The sequence below is a fragment of the Macrotis lagotis genome, chromosome X (genome assembly GCF_037893015.1).
Source record: "Macrotis lagotis isolate mMagLag1 chromosome X, bilby.v1.9.chrom.fasta, whole genome shotgun sequence".
NCBI lineage: Eukaryota > Metazoa > Chordata > Mammalia > Peramelemorphia > Peramelidae > Macrotis > Macrotis lagotis.
Window position 1 is genome coordinate 552,509,416 of NC_133666.1, and position 19,872 is coordinate 552,529,287.

Below are 19,872 nucleotides of genomic sequence, written 5' to 3' on the forward strand. Positions count from 1 at the left end.
TACGATAGATCCCTATGGCTTGCTATCAAATTAGTGGCAAATCAGTATTCTAGTAAACAGAGGTCAAAGATCAAACCCACAATTTCACATAAAATTCAAAACATGGTACACAAAAATACAAAATGTTGGGCTCATGTCATGAGACCATCAACTACTTTTAGAAATAATCAAAACCAGGAGAAGATGAGAGGAAACAAGATTTAAACATGATTTTATTCCAAAATTTGAGGCAAAAACCAGACTTATAAGAGATCTTTTGAAAACCATGACAACTGACTGCATGTCACTCATCTTAAATGGAAACATACAAAAAAAAAAGGTGGCAAAGACTCAAGCCAGAAATTCCCATAGCATTCATGGACTCAACAATGACTCTTAACAAGTTTGATAAATTCTTTATACCTTGATTTCTCCCTCTGAAAACCAGAGTTTATAATGTTAGCATCATAGAATATTAGAGCTAAAAAGATCCCCTATTTCAATCTCATATAAATGAGGAAATTGATGTTAAATCTTTTACTTTAGGGGTAGCTAGGTGGGGCAGTGGATAGAGCACTGGCCCTGGAATCAGGAGGACCTAAGTTCAAATTCAGCCTCAGACATTTAACAACTACCTAGTTGTGTGACCTTGGGCAAATCACTTAAATCCATTGCCTTGTAAATACCCCACATTTTTTTTTACTTTAATGCACAGCTGCTCTGAAGATAAATTAGTTTGATTAGCAGATTGTACCTAGATCCTTGGAATGTTAATGCTGGAGGGGATTTTTGAGATCATCTATTTCCATATTTTCATTTCATCAGAAAGAGCAACAACAAACAACAAACAGTAACAACAGAATAAGAGAGGGCACCTGGTCCATCTGATGTCATACAACTAGACAGGTGTTTGAGGCAGAATTCTTGACTTCCAAATCCAATCCCCTGACTATTATGTTATCCTGATTTTTTTCATTAGGGTTCTCATACTTAATCTCTGCTTTACTAATCTAAATATATTTTTGAGAAGTCAAATAATGTAATAATATGTTGGTACTGAATGTGTGACTACACCATATCCCATTTATACAATCTTAGCTACTTAGCAAAAATATTGGAAAAATCATCTTTATTCATTTTTCAAAAACTGTAAATTTAGCTCAGGAGTTGTTATTTGTTTGTTGGTTTTGTTTTATTTTTGTTTTTGATCGTTTGTTCTTGTAGAAAAATCTGACATCAGGGAGGTGCACATGAATTGGATTTCAGTGAAGGAGTACTGTGCTAAGTCAACAGCCTCACTCTCCCAGAGCCATCTGGGTCCAATAGTCACATAATAATCAGGATGACTGGAGATGACCCTGGATATGAGGCAATCAGGGGTAAGTGACTTGCCCAAAGTCACACAGGTAGTAAGTGTCAAGTGTCTCAGGTGAGATTTGAACTTAAGTCCTCCTGAGTCTAGAGCTGGTACTCTACCCACTAAGCCACCTAGCTGCTCAGGAAGTTAGAAGGCCAGACATAGAGTCAGGAAATTTTGCTTCAGGTCTTGCCTCAGACAAGTCCTACATGACCCTGAAAGATAAGAATGTTAACTCCTTGAGGGCAAAGACCCTTAGCATTTTTGTCTTTTTATCCAGAATTCTGAGTTGGTATGTAATACATGTTTATTCATTGATTAAATCTCTAGAATGATAAATTGTACCTGAATTGCTATTCTGATCTTGCCATCTACATGAGATATATTCTTATCCTCCCCAGTGATAAGTGCCATATTGACACCACAACTATGCAGTATTTTCTTTGCATATACTGATTTATGAACATAGGAACATTCATGTGCATCTGGGAAGGGACCTTAGTCCAAAATCTTCAGTTTACAGTTGAGAAAATGGTCAGAAAAGTTAAATGATGTACCCAAGGTCATCCAAGTGGTAAAGGTGGAATTTGAACTGAAGTCCTCTGATCTCCATTGTCATATGATATTAGAATTTCCTGGCTGGAAAGTAAGTTACTTGAGAACAAGGACTGTTTCATTCTTGATTTTGAATGCCAACTAATTGAGTACAATGCTGGGCTCACGAATACTAATTAGCTCTTTCACACTGGAAGTTTCTCACTGACAAAAGTAGAAATCCAGATTTTAAAAAAACACAATAAAACAAAACTTTTTAATTAAAATGATGAAAAACTTATCTCTAAAAATTGATAATTAAATTAGACTTCCAAATTAATTAACAGTTTACTTAACGAATAGAACTTGAAGCTAATATTTATTTACATTCAACTGAAATGTCATTTCTCTGAGAGATTTAAACAAAGGAATGTTTTATTCACTAATGCAGTTGAGGAATGCTACAGGAAAGAAAAATCAAAGTCTTTTTAAAGCACAAGTTAGAAGAAATGAGGCACAATTCTGATGATTCAGAAAATCATTATTATTTTTGTTATTCATTGACATTGTTCATTTGTATGCATTTGGCTGCTCAGTGCCACCAGATGTCACTATATCCTATATGATTAACATATGAGGTACTTGGGATCTTCTGGAAAGTAGGAAAACCAGTTTCCAGCTAATGAAAATGATGCAGTGGCTCAATAATTAAGGGTCCTTGAGGGACTATATATCCTCTGTGTTTTATGCAAATATATTTCTTCCTTTTCCATGGGGGTCATGACATTGATCATAAACAGATATATTCTTGTAGCTTCTGAACATGCTACCCTATTTTGGAGGATTAACATTGTGTTGAAGAATCTTTGACCCATGACATGCCACGTCTTCCCTTCTTTTGTCTGTCAAGCCCATCAGTTTCTGAGAGGTCTGTCTTCTGCATTGGAGGAATGTGTTGACTTTTCCAGAGAAGAGAAAAGTACATGAACCAAAGAAGGTATACTCAACATCAGGAGGATTTTGTACTGAAAACTGAGCAAGGAAGAATTTTAAATATCTTCTTTATTTCACTCTGTGGCTCCTTTCAGGAATTGTGACATTTATTTTGATCTTTAGTGGCAATGACCCATGTATGTCTCTAAAAGGATTAAATGGTAGAAGTAGAAAACCAACTGGATTTAGAATCAGATTCTGACTCTGCCCCTTTGTGAATAGGCATATCATATAACTTAGATGCTATACTTGATGGTTTCTATGATCTTCTCCTATCCTAAATCTATGACTATATAAAATTAAGGGGGCAGCTAAATGGCACAGTGAATAGAGCAGTAGACCAAGAGTCAGAAAGATTTCTTTTCCTGGGGTCAAATCTGAACTCAGACACTTACTAGCTATGTGACTCTGGGCAAGTCACTTTACCTTGTTTGCTTTAATTTCCTTATCTGCAAATGAAGCTGGAAAAATGACAAACCACTCCAGTAACTTTGCCAAGAAAACCCCAAATGGGGTCACAATGTGTTGAACACAACTGAAAAACAAGACAACATAAAGTAAATAGTTAAGGATATCATTGGTGATAGTTTAAATTTTAATTTAAAAAAATTGAAACAAATATAGTCTAGGTGAGAGGAAGTGCAGGGAGAAATAGAAATAAAATACATCTTAAAGTTAAGAGACTTGGGTTGTGTTAGGGACTGTTGCATGTGGGAGCACTGTAAACTATCATCACCTTGAGTGTCCTTGAGCACCAGAACCTTATTTTACTAAGTGCCATGGGAGTGGGAGTGGATTAGAGACTAGGGAGGTGTTTAAGTACTGGTATTTGGTTCAATAAATGGAGACCTTGGAGACCTGGGAGACCTTGGTGGATAGGGAGAAACTTGTCCTTCTTGTCTCCCACTGCTGCCAGCCTGGCTGTGCTAAGTTTGATCCAACTTTAGAGACTTCTCATAGTTGCCAAAGACCCCGATGCAGACAGTGATGCAGACCCTGATGCTTGCAAGGAGTTTCACTTTCCAGCCTACAGTTGGGCATACTGCAACCATTGCTCCAGCAGCAGAGGACTGTGAATTGAATACTAGCTGGGCTTCCTATGTGGAGAGGGAAGGTGTCATATGCTAGTGGACAGTTTGTTATGGTGATGGCTACTGTTCACAAAATGCAACAACTCCAAATTGTACTGTTGTTAACTCAAGTAATTTCAAATGCTCTCTCATTCTCTGCCATTCCCGCACTCTGCCGTGTGGTGGTGGGGGAAGCTTGCTTTTTGGAACTTCAGAACTCAAAACCATGTCTCAAAAAATTTATTTTAGAAATCAAGGGACCCCCATGCCTTCTTTCTGGTTTGGGGAGGAGAAAGGGATTGGACAATGACTATGTTTTTCAATAGGTTGTTGATTGGGAAGCTTCATGGTTAATTAGTTAAGAATAAAGGGGAAGAAGATTTTTATTTGGATTTTGTCTTTCAAATGAAGTCTGTGCCTATGGCTTATATTTCTGTTGACCGGTCTTGATTGGTTATGTATGTATGTGTGTATTTGAACATCTATAGGACATTTTACATCTCTCCACTGGCCTGGAGAGGTGGGAAAATGTTTCTATATTCTGAGATCTGGTACTGGCCAGGGTATCAGTCTCAGCTTGGTAAATATGATCCAAGAGAGTTGTTTCTGTTTTATGTTAGTGTCTAAACTCCTGTGTGTGTGTGTGTGTGTGTGTGTGTGTGTGTGTGTGTGTGTGTGTGTAATTCAGACCTGAAATAGTTAGGTAAAGTTAAATGTTACTCCTTTTGGTTTGGGTTTTGAATTTAATTGCTTTGAAAGGTTTTTTTGTTGGTAAAAGAAAAAACTTAGTAATCTTTGTCTGTTTGTAAGTTGGGGTTAATATCTATTTCAAGGAATTTGGGAATATTATTTAATTGACATTTGTTTATACTATTTTTGAACTTTTGTTTACAACTTATGTGGCATTCATTATGTAATAATTTTGCTTCTAAAAAAAGACAAGGAGGGTGATATGTTAGGGACTGTTGCACATGGGAGCACTATAAACTATCATCACCTGGTGTCCTTGAGCACAAGAGCCTTATTTTACTAAGTGTCATGGGAGTGGGAGTGGATTAGAGACTAGGGAGGTGTTTAAGCACTGGTATTTGGTTCAATAAATGGAGACATTGGAGACCTGGGAGATCTTGGTGTACAGGGAGAACTTGTCTCTCTTATCTCCCACCCCTTCAACACTTGCCTGGGGAAGATTGAGGGAGTCCAGAAAGGGACTTAACATATGATGTTGGAACTGGAATTCAACAGGGTTGAAGCCCTTAATACAATAGAAAGAGCAGTTAGAGTCAGAAGACTTGGATTCATTTCTTCCTTCTACCTTTTCTAAGATTTCATTTCCTTATCTATAAGATGACATAGCTTCTGAGGTCCTTTTTACTTCTAGATCTATGATTATCATTTGTTGCTACTAAGATAAGGAGGTAGCTTTTTAGATAGAGTTGGGATAAAAGTTAGGAAGAAGAGTTCAAATCATCTCAGGCATTTGTTAGCTGTGCGATGGCTCTGTGCGATGGCTAGCAAGTCACTTAACCACTTAAACACTTAAGCCTCAAGCTTCTTATTTATAAAATGGAAATAAAAATAGCATCATATGTAATAGCATCATATGTAAATCACTTTGCAAACCTTAAAGTTTATGTAAATTCTAGCTAGATTATTAGCTAAATGCTCTGATCTTAAATTCTCTGTTTTACTTTATCTGTAAAATGGGATAATCATTCTTAAATTTCCTGTCTCACTCAGTCTTCAGAGGAAAGCACTTCGTAAAACCTTGCCACATAAATGTTATTTTTAATCATTGATATCATTGGATAATGATAGCAATAAATACAAAATCCAAATACATTTATCGGGTACAGGAGCTAAACCATTTGGTCTAAAAATGAATCTTGTATTAACTAAGTTAATTATTAAGTTAATACTTGAGTTCCATTAGGAGGTTTATTTATCTAATTATAAAGTGAACTCACTTATTAATATAGAGTATTCCTAGGCATGATCCAGAAAGGCAAATCCAGGGTACATATACTAGGAAAAAATGTGCCAATTTAGCTTCCAAAGTTTCCTTTAAGAATCATTCTAGGGGGCAGCTAGGTGGCATAGTGGATAAAGCATGGGCCCTGGAGTCAGGACTACCTGCGTTCAAATCCGGTCTCAGACACTTAATAATTACCTAGCTGTGTGGCCTTTGGCAAGCCCCTTAACCCTGTTTGCCTTGCAAAAACCTAAAAAAAAAAAAAAAGAAAGAAACATTCTATCCTTTAAGTTGATCTATTTGAGAAATTTATTTTGGGGAGTAGGAGATCAGGACATGTGATTTTTCTCAGTTGGAAAATTCCTAATGTGGAAACTCTCTCTCTCTTAAAATACTGGCAGCTCTTAGTCTTAGAGAATTGTCTAAGGCATTCAGAGATAGGGGACTTGCCTGTGGTCACATAGGTAATATGACAGAGAAAGGACTTGAATACAGATCTTCCTGATTTCAAGGCCAGCTCTCTAGTCACTATTGCACAAATCATTTAAGCCAAATCCCTCATTGTATAGATAAATAAACTAAGGTGAAGTGGTATAGTTAATGGAACTTTGGGCTTGAAATCAGGAAGACTCATCTCAATGAATTCAAATCTGGCCTCATAGTACATACCAACTATGTGAACTTGGACAAATCACTTAACCCAGTTTTTCTCAGTTTTCTCATCTGTAAAATTATCTGGAGAAGAAAACAGCAAACCACTGTAGTATCTTTGCCAAGAAAACCCCAAATGGGGTCACAAAGAGTTGGACAGGACTGAAACAAATGAACAACAAACCAAATCATATAGGCAGTAAAGGACCAGAAACTGAAGCCAGGTTCTCTGACTCCAAAGTTGTTGGGGGCGGATTTTCTTTTTAGTCCTATGTATTATTTTACTCATTTAAAAATATGATTCTGGGAAGGGTTCTATGGGCATCATCAGACTGTCAAAGGGTCCATCTCTCTCTCTCTCTCTCTCTCTCTCTCTCTCTCTCTCTCTCTCTCTCACACACACACACACACACACACACACACAAAGACAAGAATCCTAAAACTACATTATGTTATTGCTGTTGAGTCATTTCAGTTGGGACTAACTCTTCATGACCCCATTCAGAGTTTTCTTGGCAAAGATATTGGAGTAGTAGGTAATTTTCTCCTTCAGCTCCTCAGGAAACTGAGGCAAACAGGGCTAAGTGACTTGCTCAGAGTCACACAGCTGGGAAGTAACTGAGACTAAATTTGATCCTACAAAGATGAGTCTTCCTGACTCCAGGTCCAACATTCTATCCATTTATGGGGCCATCTAGTTTCTCAAATTACAAAATGCTGTCTTGTAAAAAAGTATTTATTTTATGAAAGAAAATTTGACTGGATTAGTATTTTTTTTTAGAATCTCAAGTTGGAAGATCTTCTGGAGGCAACTAGTACCTGAACATGAATGTCCTGTGTCATACCCAACCAATGATCACCCAAGCTTTTTTCAAAGACCTCCAGAATGGTGAGAAGTTGACTCCTTACAGAGGTAGTCTATTCCACTCTTGGATGGCTCCAGTTGCGCAGTTTTACCTAATATCAAGTCTAAATTTTTTGCTTGTTAACTTCTGTTGTTAAATTCTGCCCTCTGAGACTAAATCCAATGAGAATAAAGGAGGAAGAGTTTAACAAAACTATGTATACTTGCAATGCAAAAAAACACTCAGATCCTTTTAACTTTAGTTGAGAAAATGCATCTTTGAATTTTTCTTTGTGACATAATTTTAACTGAGATCATAATATTTATGACTTTCTCTGGCAACAGCTTCAAATTACAGACACACACATGATTCCTACAGAAGCAGTCTGAGATAGCTCAAGCAGATATGAAATGATGGGGTTGGGGGTGATGATGCTAGTAAATTTTTAAACTCAGTGATAGACAAATCCTTAATGAATCCAAACCCAAAGGGGCATTTTTATTATATCTATATGCAGTCATCTCATTTTAAAAATACTAGATGGGACCCTCATCAAGTGAACAGGTGAATAGCTAAGTTTCTTGAGAGCAGGGATTGTTTGATTCTTGTTACTTAGCCAGTATCTGCCACTTAAGCAAGTGCTTAAGAAATGCTTATTATTGACTAGTTCTGTTTATTACCATTACTAAAATTAGATAAAAGCACTAGGGAGTCTTCATTGCTGAAAGTTTAGTTTAGTTATCTAATATCTTCATTTGAGGCATTCATACTTGCTAACTAAATAATCCTTAAATAAGAATCTGTCTTTGATACAGGAACAAGTATTATCCATCTGTCAGAGCTGGGGGAAATGAGCCAGAGAAGTTACTTATTCAAGATTACATATATTAGGAGAAAGCCTAGTGTTCTGTACAACTAATCTGGATTTAGATGATAACAGTAATGTGCAACAATGCAAAGTCAAAGCACTAATAGGTGCCCCATTTATCTCTAATATTTTGTAATTCTAAAAAGAGCTCTTTGGATTAATGCTATTAATTTAGCTTCCTAACTAAATTAAATATTTCACTTTATTCTGAAGTATCTATGAATTTCCATGAGTCATGAAGATTTAGAGTAGGGTTCTTAACTAGGGTCCATAATCTGCCCCCCCCCTCAGAGTCTATAAATAGATTTCAGGAGTCTGTAAATTGTGTTTATTAATGTTTTGATAACTGTATTTTAACGTAAATGGTTTCCTTTGTAATTGTATGCATTTTATATCCTACATTTAAAAATATTATCCTGAGTAGGGTTGCACAGATTTTGCCACATTTCCAAAAGGATTCAGGAAACAAAAAAACAGATTTAGGACCCCTTATTTAGAGGAATTAGTGACAGACTCTGAATTCTCTGTGTATGGGAGCAAACTGATTGCATGTTAGTCTGTGGACCTCTTCTTATCCAAATATAAACTGCATAAGCAGAAAAGAAAAGGAAAAGAAATGCGGCACAGAGAAAATAGGACTTCCTACATTTGGAAATCAAATACAAAAGGAACATTAAAAACTACAGATATTGATATTATGCTATAAACTTAAGAGGCAAGGAGATAACTTGGTAGGTAGTTAATGATTCAGCTCTGGATTTGTGTAACCTGTAGCTGGAAGATTTTTATTTGGGGTATTTTAAAGAGAATTGATTCATGTTTCAGTTATCCCTAACTAGGTGACCTCTGAGGTTATAGCCAAGTCTGAGATTCTTTAATTCAGGATTTCAAAAGTCAGCCCTACCTCCATTTTATAGATTTAAAAAAAAAAGAGAGATTTATTTTTCTCAGGTAAATTGACTTAAGGCAAGTGGGAGAGTCAGGAATCCTGGTCTTCTGACTCCAAGTCAAATCTCCTTTCTCTACATCACAGTGATTCAGTGCACTAATTTATGCACTAATTGACCATAATAATAGGAACTCATATTGCTGCAGGATATTGAGGTAATCTCTATCTTCATAACAACCCTGTAATGTAGGTAAACAGGGATTATTATTTGTAGTATACAGATAAGGAATCTGAAGCTTTTAAAGGTAAGAAATAGAACTCAAATAACTCAGAAAAAGTATTCTGAATGAAAGATCAGTGTTTTCTCCATTATAGGAGGCTACGACCTATTCAAAACTGCCACTAGACAGTGAGACATATAAGATTCTTAAAATAGATATCACTCAGGGTGGTTAGGTGGCACAGTGGATAGAGCACCTGCCCTGGAGTCAGGAGTACCTGAGTTCAAATCCAGCCTCTCAGACACTTAATAATTACCTAGCTGTGTGGCCTTGGGCAAGCCACTTTAATCCCATTGCCTTGCAAAACTAAAAACAAACAAAAAAAAACAGATATCACTCAAATGAATGCTGTAAGAACTAAAGCTTTTATCATCTTAGAGTCATTGAACTTTGGAAGTGGAAGGCAGAGTTGTAACTAGGGCAGGATGATGAGAGCTTCAGTCCAAGGCAGTGACATTTAGAGGGCATTTCTTATTTTTTATTTTGTTTTCCAATTGATGTTTTATTTTATTTTTTCCAAATACATGTTATGAAAATATTTTAACATTCATCTATGTGCATATGTATATTTTAAAGTTACATGATTTCCTTCCACTCTTCCCCCACCACCACCAGCAGTCTGGTAAATATTGTACACATTTATGTTTAACATGTATACAGATTAGTTATTTTCTGTATGAGGAATTTGGATTAAGGGAAAAGAAAGAAAACCATGAGATAAGAAAGAAAAACATAAGAGAAAATTTTTAAAAGTGAACGTGTTCATTCAGATACTATAGGGTTTTTTTGGTTTTGTTTTCTTTCTCTGGATGTAGATGGCCTTGTAGGTCTCCTAGAGTTATCTAAGCTCTCTGAACTGCTAAAAGGAGCTGCATCTGTCAAAGTTGATCAACTCACAAGGTCATTCATGGTTCATACAATGTTCTGGTTTGTCTCCCTTAACTCAGCATCAGTTCCTGTAATTCATTCCATGCTTCTCTAGAGTCCTACCACTCATGGTTTCTTATAGAACAGTAGCATCCCATAACATTCGTACACCATAACTTGTTCGGCCACTCCCCAATTGTTGGACATCCCCTTAATTTCCAATTTTTTGCTGTTTCAAAAAGAGCTGCTATGAATATTCTGGAATACGCGAGACTTACCCCATTTTTTTATTGCTTCTGGATATAGACCTAGTATTGGTATTGCTGGGTCAAAGGGTATGGTCAGTTTTATTGCTTAGAGGGCATTTATACTAACAGAACTTAAACTTTTCCAGCATTTTAGGAACATTTCAGCTTAGCTGCATCATCAACCTGATGATTTATTTGGAAGCTACTAGATGATGCATGCTTCCTTATTGCCCTACCCCAAGTGAAACTCTCCCTAGCTCCTGCCAGGTAGATTGCTGATGTATCCTGAATCCCCTGCCTTCCCTTTGATCCTCAACATTTCATGTTGCTTACCCTGGTTATATGTTGAGCAGCTTGGGGTGGGGGCAGGCAATGCCTTTAAGCAGAGTTCTACTTGTAGGAATAACTCAAGTTGTCTAATAGCTGCAGTTTCTATTTGAAGATGAATGGCTTGCCCCATGTCAGCACAGAGATAAGATTTAACTCAGGACTTCTGTCTCTTTTCACAGACATCATAATTGATGATTCTGGAGTCCATCAACATGGGACTACCTGTGTAACCCTGAGCAAGACACCCCGAGCATCTCAGGGGCTCATTTCCTTTTCTCTAAACAGAAGGGGTTAGGCTTCATGACCACAGAAGTCCCTCCCTGCTCTAGCTTGATAATCCTATGATTCATTTAGTTTTGGTTTTGTCTAATTGTTTAAGACAACTTTTATAATCATAAACAATATCCCATCACCAACACTAACTGTGATTTTGATTTTGAGCAGTCATTTAACCTGTAACCCAAAAGTCTTAGTATGTGAGTGACTAAATGAATCTAAGATCATTTCCAGCTTTTTAAAAAAAATGATAGACATGGTACAGTTAGTAAAGAATTAACTGGAAGTCAAGATGTGAGTTCAAGTCTTTCTTCAGACAAATACTGGCTCTGTGACCCAGGATACATCCTTAAGCCTCTTAGTGCTAAGCCTATAAGTTGTGGGGGAAGTGTTGACCTGCTCTGGTAGAGAGAGTTCCCAGTGCCAGTAAAATCAGAGACCCAAGTTGCTTTCCCCTATCACTAGTTTATTGGGTAAATAACCAGTGTAGTTATGTCTCTAAAGGATCTCAGAGAATTCAGTCTCTTGAGGATGGCTAAAGATAAGTGCCCTAAGGGGGCAGCTAGGTGGTGCAGTGGATAGAGCAGTGGCCCTGGAGTCAGGAGTACCTGGGTTCAAATCCAGCCTCAGACACATAATGTTTATCTAGCTGTGTGGCCTTGGGCAAGTCACTTAACCCCATTGCCTAGCAAAAAAAAAAAGATAAGTGCCCTATAATTCTTGAAGAAATTCTTCTGACTCAACTCCTGCAATTTTGATCGAGGGTACCCTGAATACATGTTCAAATGAAGGATTTTTCAAGAATGTGAGTTTATAGAATTACATAAGTTTTACTAATTTTTTGCTGCTCGCTGGGAAAGTTCATTGAATTTAAGAGACCATCTTGGTCAGGGTGATTGCCAGTCAGCCTCTCCTCTGGGGGGTATTCAATGTTTTGGCTGGCTATAATCTTGAAGTTGGTCTCATAAAAAGTCCAGCTGCTCTCCTAAAGTAGAAACACATACAATTATTCTGACTGAGAATATTCTGTGCAGGGGGAGTGTTTCTTTAGACTGTCTTCCCCTTCCACTGTTAAAAGTCCCAAATAATGGCCAGAATCCCCCTCCTTGCTCACTTGAGATTTCTGTAGGGTTGCAAAGTTGGAGATTTTGTAAGAGAAAGTTACAAATGTAGAGAGGGGTATCCTTGTTTTCCATAGGACCATAAATCTATAGAAGGAATGAACCTTGGAGAACCAGGGAGTCTAATCCTTTCGGATTAGACTCCCTGGTTCTCCAAGATTCATGCCTGAGGGCATTTACTAGCTCTGTGACCTTGGGCAAGTCACTTAACTCCAACTGCCTCAAAAAAAGGAAAAAGAAATCTCAGCTTTGGTGGAATTAAGTGATTTGCTCAATATCACAAAAATAGTGTCAGAAATGTAACTTGAACCTAAGTCCTCTGACAGCTAGCAATCTTTCTCCTGTATCATGCCACCTCCTATCAATTTTAAATAAATGGGTTTCTTCATACAGAGAAGAAACAATAAAAATTAACAACAGAACCTGGGCAAATCATTTATCACTTTTGAGTTTTAATTTTCTTATCTGCAAAAAGAGGAGGATAATAACAGCATCATGAAATGACATTGATAGCCAGTATTTAATTAGTGATTTTATAGGTTTACAAAGCACTTTAAAATCCTCAAGACAATCTTGGAAGGTAGGGAATTATCTCTATTTTCATTTACATAGAACTTTATGTATGTATGTATATATATATATATATATATATATAGTGCATAAAGTGCTGAGAGCTTTATATATGCTAACTCATTTGACCCTCACAATAATCCTGGGAGGGAAGTACTATTGTTATCTCCATTTTACAGATGAGGAAACTGAGTCAGACAGAAGTTAAGTGTATCTTGAGTCTATCAATCCACAGATACTAAATATGCTCATCTACTGTACTGCCTTCCTCCCTGAGTTGTGAGCTCAAATGAGATAATGTATGTGGAATGCTTTGCAAATTTTGAAGTGTTATATAAATTCCAGATGAGATTATTATTACATCTTGGTTTCAGGAAGGCTAAGTAAAACTTGAATACACTATATAATAAAAATGATATATTCCGGCAGTCTAGTGATCTTGGTGGAGACTCCTTTTGTGAAGTTTTGCACCTTTAGTGCTCCCTGTCTAAGTTAAACAGTTTTCTTCATCAAGCAAAGGATTTTAGCATCTGCCAAACATTTTCAATATGTGAGCTCTGATTTAGGGTTTTGGGGTTTTTTTTTTTTTGGTAATCACAGCCTCACATCTGAAGATATAACAGTCACATAATGTGTCTCCACTTTTCCCTTTGAAATTTTTTTATTAAATTTTATTATTTTCAACCCCCCCCCCACCCTCTCCTTCACTGGTGGGGGGTAAAAGGAGGGGGACCCCCCCAACATACGCACCTCAGACTAGGATCTTAGGATCAAGGCCTAGTATGAGATCTTAAGTGCAAGAAAAAAGGGATAGCCTGCAGCCAATGATTTTTGGGATCTCTTTCTTGCTAACTTTTTCTTCCTTCCTTCCTTCCTTTTTTCTTTCTTTCCTCCCTCCCTTCTTCCTTCCTTCCTTCTACTGAAGTAATCATGGTTAAGTGACTTGCCCAGGGTCACACAGCTAGTGTGTGCTTAAGATCACATTTGAACTCATATTCAAACACCACACCTGATGCTCTATCCACTGTGCCACAAAGCTGCCCCTCTGCTATCTTTTTCAAAAAAATTTTTTTTTTTTAGGTTTTTTCAAGGCAAATAGGGTTAAGTGGCTTGCCCAAGGCCACACAGCTAGGTAATTATTAAGTGTCTGAGGCTGGATTTGAACTCAAGTACTCCTGACTCCAGGGCCAGTGCTCTATCTAGAGCCACCTAGCCACCCCCCAAAAATTCTTTTAATTCATCCTTATTCAGCAGAAACAATAGCATAGCCCTAACCCCTCCAGTTACAGTTAGATCTTTGTCTGCAACAGAACAGAGGATAAGACCAGCTGTAACAAATTGTTGGGGGGAGGGGGAGTTGGATTTTACTACAGCTTGTAAGGATGACAGGACAGTTTTCTGCCTGTTACTGAAATAAATGGAAAAGACCCACTTCAGATCCCCAGTGTTCTATTGCTTTTATTTTATTTCTAAAAATTCAGAGCCTAATAAACACCAAATGAAATGAGGATTTCCATATGCATTATAGTACAAAAAAGATAGCATATGAAATTCAGAATTTCTATTATGTACAGCTTGTTTTCTTTGAAAGTATATAATAATTTCTACATGTAACTTTCAAAACTGTCCTGCTTGTCTGATTTCTTCTGATCTTCCATTTCCTGCATTTAAAATTACTTCAATGGCCCTCTCTTTTGTTTTTCTTTCTTTTCTTTTTTGGCAACCCCATCCCTAGTCTCCCTCCCAATACTGCCCACCCCTTCTCTCTTCCCCAGCCCTGCTGGAAAAAAAAGAGAGAGAGAAAGAAAACTCTTGTGGAAAAACATGTATATTCAAGTGAAACACATTTCCACATTGGCCCTGTCCAAAAAGGTATGTCTTCTCCTGCACCTTCAGTCTTTCTTTCACATCTCTGTTAGGAGAAATCAATCCTCAGCTTTCATCTAGTTGTTCTTGTTCAGTTGATTTAATCATTTCCAACTCTTTGTACTTCTTTCGGGGTTTTCTTGGCAGAGATACTGGAGTAGTTTGCCATTTCCTTCTGCAACTCATTTACAGTGAGGAAACTGAGGCACACAGGTTTAAATGATTTGCCCTAGGTTACACAGTGTCTAAGGTAAAATTTGAACCCAGGTCTTCCTGATGCCAGACCCAATGCTCTATCCACTGTGTCATCTTGCTGCCCCTTCTCATTACTGTGGGACTTTAGACAAGTCACTTAAATGTCCTAGACCTCACTTCCTTTATGTGTGAAAGCAGGGGGTGATACCGAATGACCTCTCCAATCTCTTCCCACTCTAGATCCATAAATCCCCTTGCTGGTTCGAAATCAAGCCAAAGATTTTCTTCTTGAGACCTTGAAATTGTTTTTATTCTTCTTTGTTTACTAAGCCGGATGGAGGGGGAAGTTTTTCTTTTTCCAAGAGCTTCTCAGCCTCATTTGAGGCATTATAGGAGTCATGTGGAATAAAAATCTCAAAGAAATGGTGATATTTTCTATTCAACAAGGAAGTGTAATTTGGGGCCCAAGGAGACCTGAGCCCTTGTTACTGACAGAGGCAACCTGACCCTCTAAGGGGAAAGCAAAACAATATGGGCAGGGATACCCTTACTTCAAGATCAAACGTTATGTTCACTGTGTTTAAAATAACCAAGAGATGACTGCAATAGGGTGAGGGCAATTAGCAAGTTAAGATGAATGCATTCCATCAGCTGTTGTAGGGGTGGAGCTGGGAGGGCTCCTGTGAGCAGAGGTAAGGATTGTCTCTGAACACTTGGACTTCTTACTGCTAATCTGTAGCAGTCTTTGCATGATATTTTTTTCTTCCTCAGTTATATTCAAAAGCAAAGAAAACAGAAAAACAATGACATAAATGAGAGGGTATTTTTTTTTGTTCCCTTGTTTATTTCTTTTTTCTTTTTTAAAAAAGAAATTCCAAAGGGGGAGGATGAGCATGTTTAAAAGTTAATTTTAGCATAAAAATCATTCGGATCATCTGTTCTTGGAAGGAGCCATTAATTCTTGCTTCTGTCACAGCCAGAGCTGCCTCTCCGATGGTTGAGTCACAGCCAGCCATGGAGCCAACTTGTGGCCACCAGAAAACCACGTTGGCCTTTGGAAGCTGCGGTTCTGTTTTGGTTCTGGCCCAGTCTCAATCCTTCCCAGAGAGGAAGAACAAGGAATTTACCACCCTTGATCTCAGTATGTTCAACAGAGCCTCTCTCAGGGATTCAATATCTCAGGAACTGTTCTGGTTTTCAAAGAAAGGGATAAACTCCAGGTCTCCATGTTTGGGGTCTAAAATTCCTTGTTTCTCTCAGTTTCCTTTTCCCTACTGAAAATACACCTTGCCTTATGATGCTTTGTCTTTCCTTGATTTCCTTGGCCCTCCCTTCAGGGCAAAGAAAGCCTGCCAAAGAAAACATGAAGTACAACTTGGGCTCCTCTGGCAAGTTAATAATCAAAACATTTCCATACTCAAGATATCAAAAGGCACTCTTTTTCCAAAGGACATCCTGTTATATACAGATTGATTTCACATTACTTCTCACACACTCAGGGCTCTAGCCAAACTGGACTACTTTGCTTTTTCTCATACAGGATATTCAATCTCCTGTCCCTGAGCTTTTGAACAAGGCCATGCCTTCTGACTGGAATGTGCTCCCACCTCACCTCTACCTCATAGAATTCCTCCCTTTCCTCAAGTCATAGTTCTAGCTCCACCTTCAATATGAAATGTTTCTTCATACTCTCAACTGCTATAGTCCCCTCTGCCTAACTGAATTTCATTTATTTTGTGTATGCTTAGCTATGTGCATACTGTGTATACCAAATAATAAAAATGCTATATATAATACTTTAAGGGTTGCAAAGAACCTTACAAATTGTGTCTCGTTTGGTCCTCATAAAAACTCTGGAAGGTAGGGCCTATTATTATCCCTACTTTGCAAATAAGGAGCCAGGCTTAAAAAAAAAAAAATGAAGGGCCTTGACTAGGCTCACAAAGTTTGTATCTAAAGCAAGATTTGGACATTGATTTTCCAGACTCCAGCCAAAATGTTCTATCCATTGTGCCACTTAACTGCTTCAAATAGAATACAAATTCCTAGACTGTTTCTCTCTCTCTCTCTCTCTCTCTCTCTCTCTCTCTCTCTCTCTCTCTCTCTCTCTCTCTCTCTCATTCTCTCTCATTTTATAGTTTGCCTACATCACAAGTCATCATTAACTGAATTGGTGGTCCTCTGAAGTTTCTCTTGGACTGGAGGTGGTTTTTTCCCTGTTCTGTGCTATTTGATCTTCCTAGTTTCAGGTTCAAAGGATGATGACCATTGGACCTTAGAGTTTGAGCCATGATGACCTTGAAGCCAGGATTGTATTGGGGATGTTGTTTCCTGGGAAACCTAGAAAAGTCAGTGTTCTTGGAGAACCTGGACTTGGAATTTGGGACTATGTTCTATTGAAACTGAGCAAAGCTATAAATTTAATCTTCTCCCCTCCTTTCCTCAGGGATTGATATTGTATGAAGTTAAGGGAATTAAACCCCACATGGTGGAGGAGTATGTTTGGATATTTGTTATGCTTTTGAAGTAAATATTCCTTAGTTAAAAACTACTCTGACTATTGCTAGTTACATGGAACTCTCCCCCTACAATTTAGGAATATATTTGGTGGGAGATGTGTCATTGACAGAGAAAAACCCTCTTAAAGCTTCCAGAGTATACAGGAAGAGAAGTGAATTACAACATATCTGACCTTTGGGAATGTAGACTAGGGTAGTCATTACAATTGATTGATTGTTTTATATGACAATCAACTTCCAGAAACCTTAATCCTATGGACCACAGATTTAAACCCAAAAGCTTCTTCTCTCTACCTTCACTTTCTCCCCTTAGTGATAAAAAACTATCATAAAACCTTTGGTCTTTTAAGAAGGTAGTAAAGTTATGCAGAAAATCAAAGTTGCTGAGACTAAAAGCCTACTGAGGTCAGACTGGGTCTTATTTAAACTTTAAACTGTATCTCCTCCTGCACTTAGCATGATGCTTTGTACACAGAAAATACTTAATAGATGTTTCCTGACTATATGCTCAATTGTTTATGTGATTCAGTTTTTTTTCTAGGTTGAATTCGCCTTATCTCTGAATGAAACAAAAGATTACACACTAGAAGACTTACCCAAAGGAACAATCAACAGCAAATACCAGACAGAATGCTCACCAAATAGAGAGGCACAGTAGTCAGGGATCATTAGTATTGGAGCAAATAATTTTATTTTCCTGAGGATATATTTATCAGCTCAGTGATATAACTGTTGTTCTAAATGATGAACCCAAGTCATCAAAAAGCAATTATTTTAGAAAAACTTCCATGAAAAAAGGTTTAATAGTTTTTCAAAACTTGACCCTGGTCTGTAATACATACTTATCTAGAATTCCTTCATTCTCAATGATACAGGACAATGCAATATTACTCTACTCTTTTTTAGACTGGGGTAAAGACTTCCCATCACCTCTCCCTCAGGGCAATTTGAGGAGTTTTACTTTTTGAAATAGCTGAGAACATCAACCTAAATAAGTTCATCCTCTTTCCCCCTTCTTTCTTTCTTCCTCCCACTTCAATCTCTGCCTTGGTTTTCACCTGTGTTGTAATTTGAAAAAAATATCCTCTAAGTTTGGGGGGCCTGGTCTTTCTCATGACAGACTCTCTCGGTTCTTGATTTGACCTCTTCTTGTCTAACACTGCTTATAAAGACCCTCCATGTCACAAACTTACATTTCCCATGACATCTTATAAACTGGCATTTCTCTGCCTATGACAGCACAAACAAGACCCTACTCTTCTTTATGTGACTTTACTCTTCCTTAATTTCATGAAGTGACCCACCTGGGGTTTTCTAGCATGTGGCCTGTCAGCCAGACAGAGTATGTGGAATGGTTTTGTAGGTCTTGTAAAAGATTACCACCACTACCAAGAGTGATCCTCATAGGCAGTTCTGGTTAATTGAAATAAATATATGTTAGCTTTCTAAATTTTGTTCTAACAACATTTTGTTCTTAAGGAGAAGCAAAATAGAATTAGGTTAACCAAAAATGAATTAATATTTTTCTAAGTTATGAAGTTAAGTATGCCTGGGTGAGGAAGGGATTAGCCAAAGAGCTAGATCCCCCATGGTTGGTCATTGTCTTAAATAGCATCAGGAGATGTGATCTGAAACATCACTTTTGACTTGCCCAATAAAAGAAGGCTATGACCCCAGTAAAGGATGAGAAGGGAGCAAGGTTCAGAAGAGGGGGGAAACAGTCTCTGTTGTGCAATTAAGGGAGTCATCTCTAAGCACCTTTTTTCAATTGTTAATTAACTTGATTAGGTATTTAAGTGAAAGGAGCCTTATTTACCCATCAGTATTCTGATCTTATCAAAAGAAGGCTTTTTGAAATAGGGGATTTTCCAGTCACTTGTTACAGAAATATGTTTAAAACTTATTCATTTTTTGGCAGCTAGGTAGTGCAGTGGATAAAGCACTGCCCCTGGAGTCAGGAGTACCTGGGTTCAAATCTGGTCTCAGACACTTAATAATATCTAGCTGTGTGGCCTTGGGCAAGCCACTTAACCCCATATGCCTTGCAAAAAAAAAATCTAAAAAAAAGCTTATTCATTTTTGGCATGTTTTATTTTTTTCATTACAAAACGTACAGATTACTCCCTCTTCATTAGCAATATCTTACTAATGGTTAAATTAGTTCAGTAAAAATGATAATGCAATGATCCCATTTGAAAGTGTATGTGGTATTTCTCAGCAGTAGCACATACCACCTTTCAATTTTTTTGAATTATAAGATGTTTTACAATTTTTCCCCTAATTTTACTCCCCTCCCCCAACCCCCACAGAAGGCAATTTGCCAGTCTTTACATTAAAACTTATTCATTTTTGATAGGCTAATGTGGAAGGTCAATTGCTATCCGGTATAGAAGATAGGTTTCCAGCTATAACTCACATTGATTGGAACTGGAGAGCTGAAT

General features: G+C 37.5%; 1 long non-coding RNA gene across 6 annotated transcripts in view; it reads left to right on the forward strand.

Moving 5' to 3' along the window:
• Positions 1 to 19,872, forward strand: part of LOC141497724 (uncharacterized) — a 164,033-nt gene that overhangs the window by 33,215 nt on the left and 110,946 nt on the right. For 5 of the 6 annotated variants that reach the window (XR_012471421.1, XR_012471420.1, XR_012471419.1 and 2 more), the window contains exon 4: positions 7,338 to 7,445. The exons of the other annotated variant lie outside the window; for it this stretch is intronic. This is a non-coding gene — a long non-coding RNA (uncharacterized LOC141497724). The remainder of the gene's footprint in view (positions 1 to 7,337; positions 7,446 to 19,872) is intronic. 6 annotated transcript variants of the gene reach the window in all.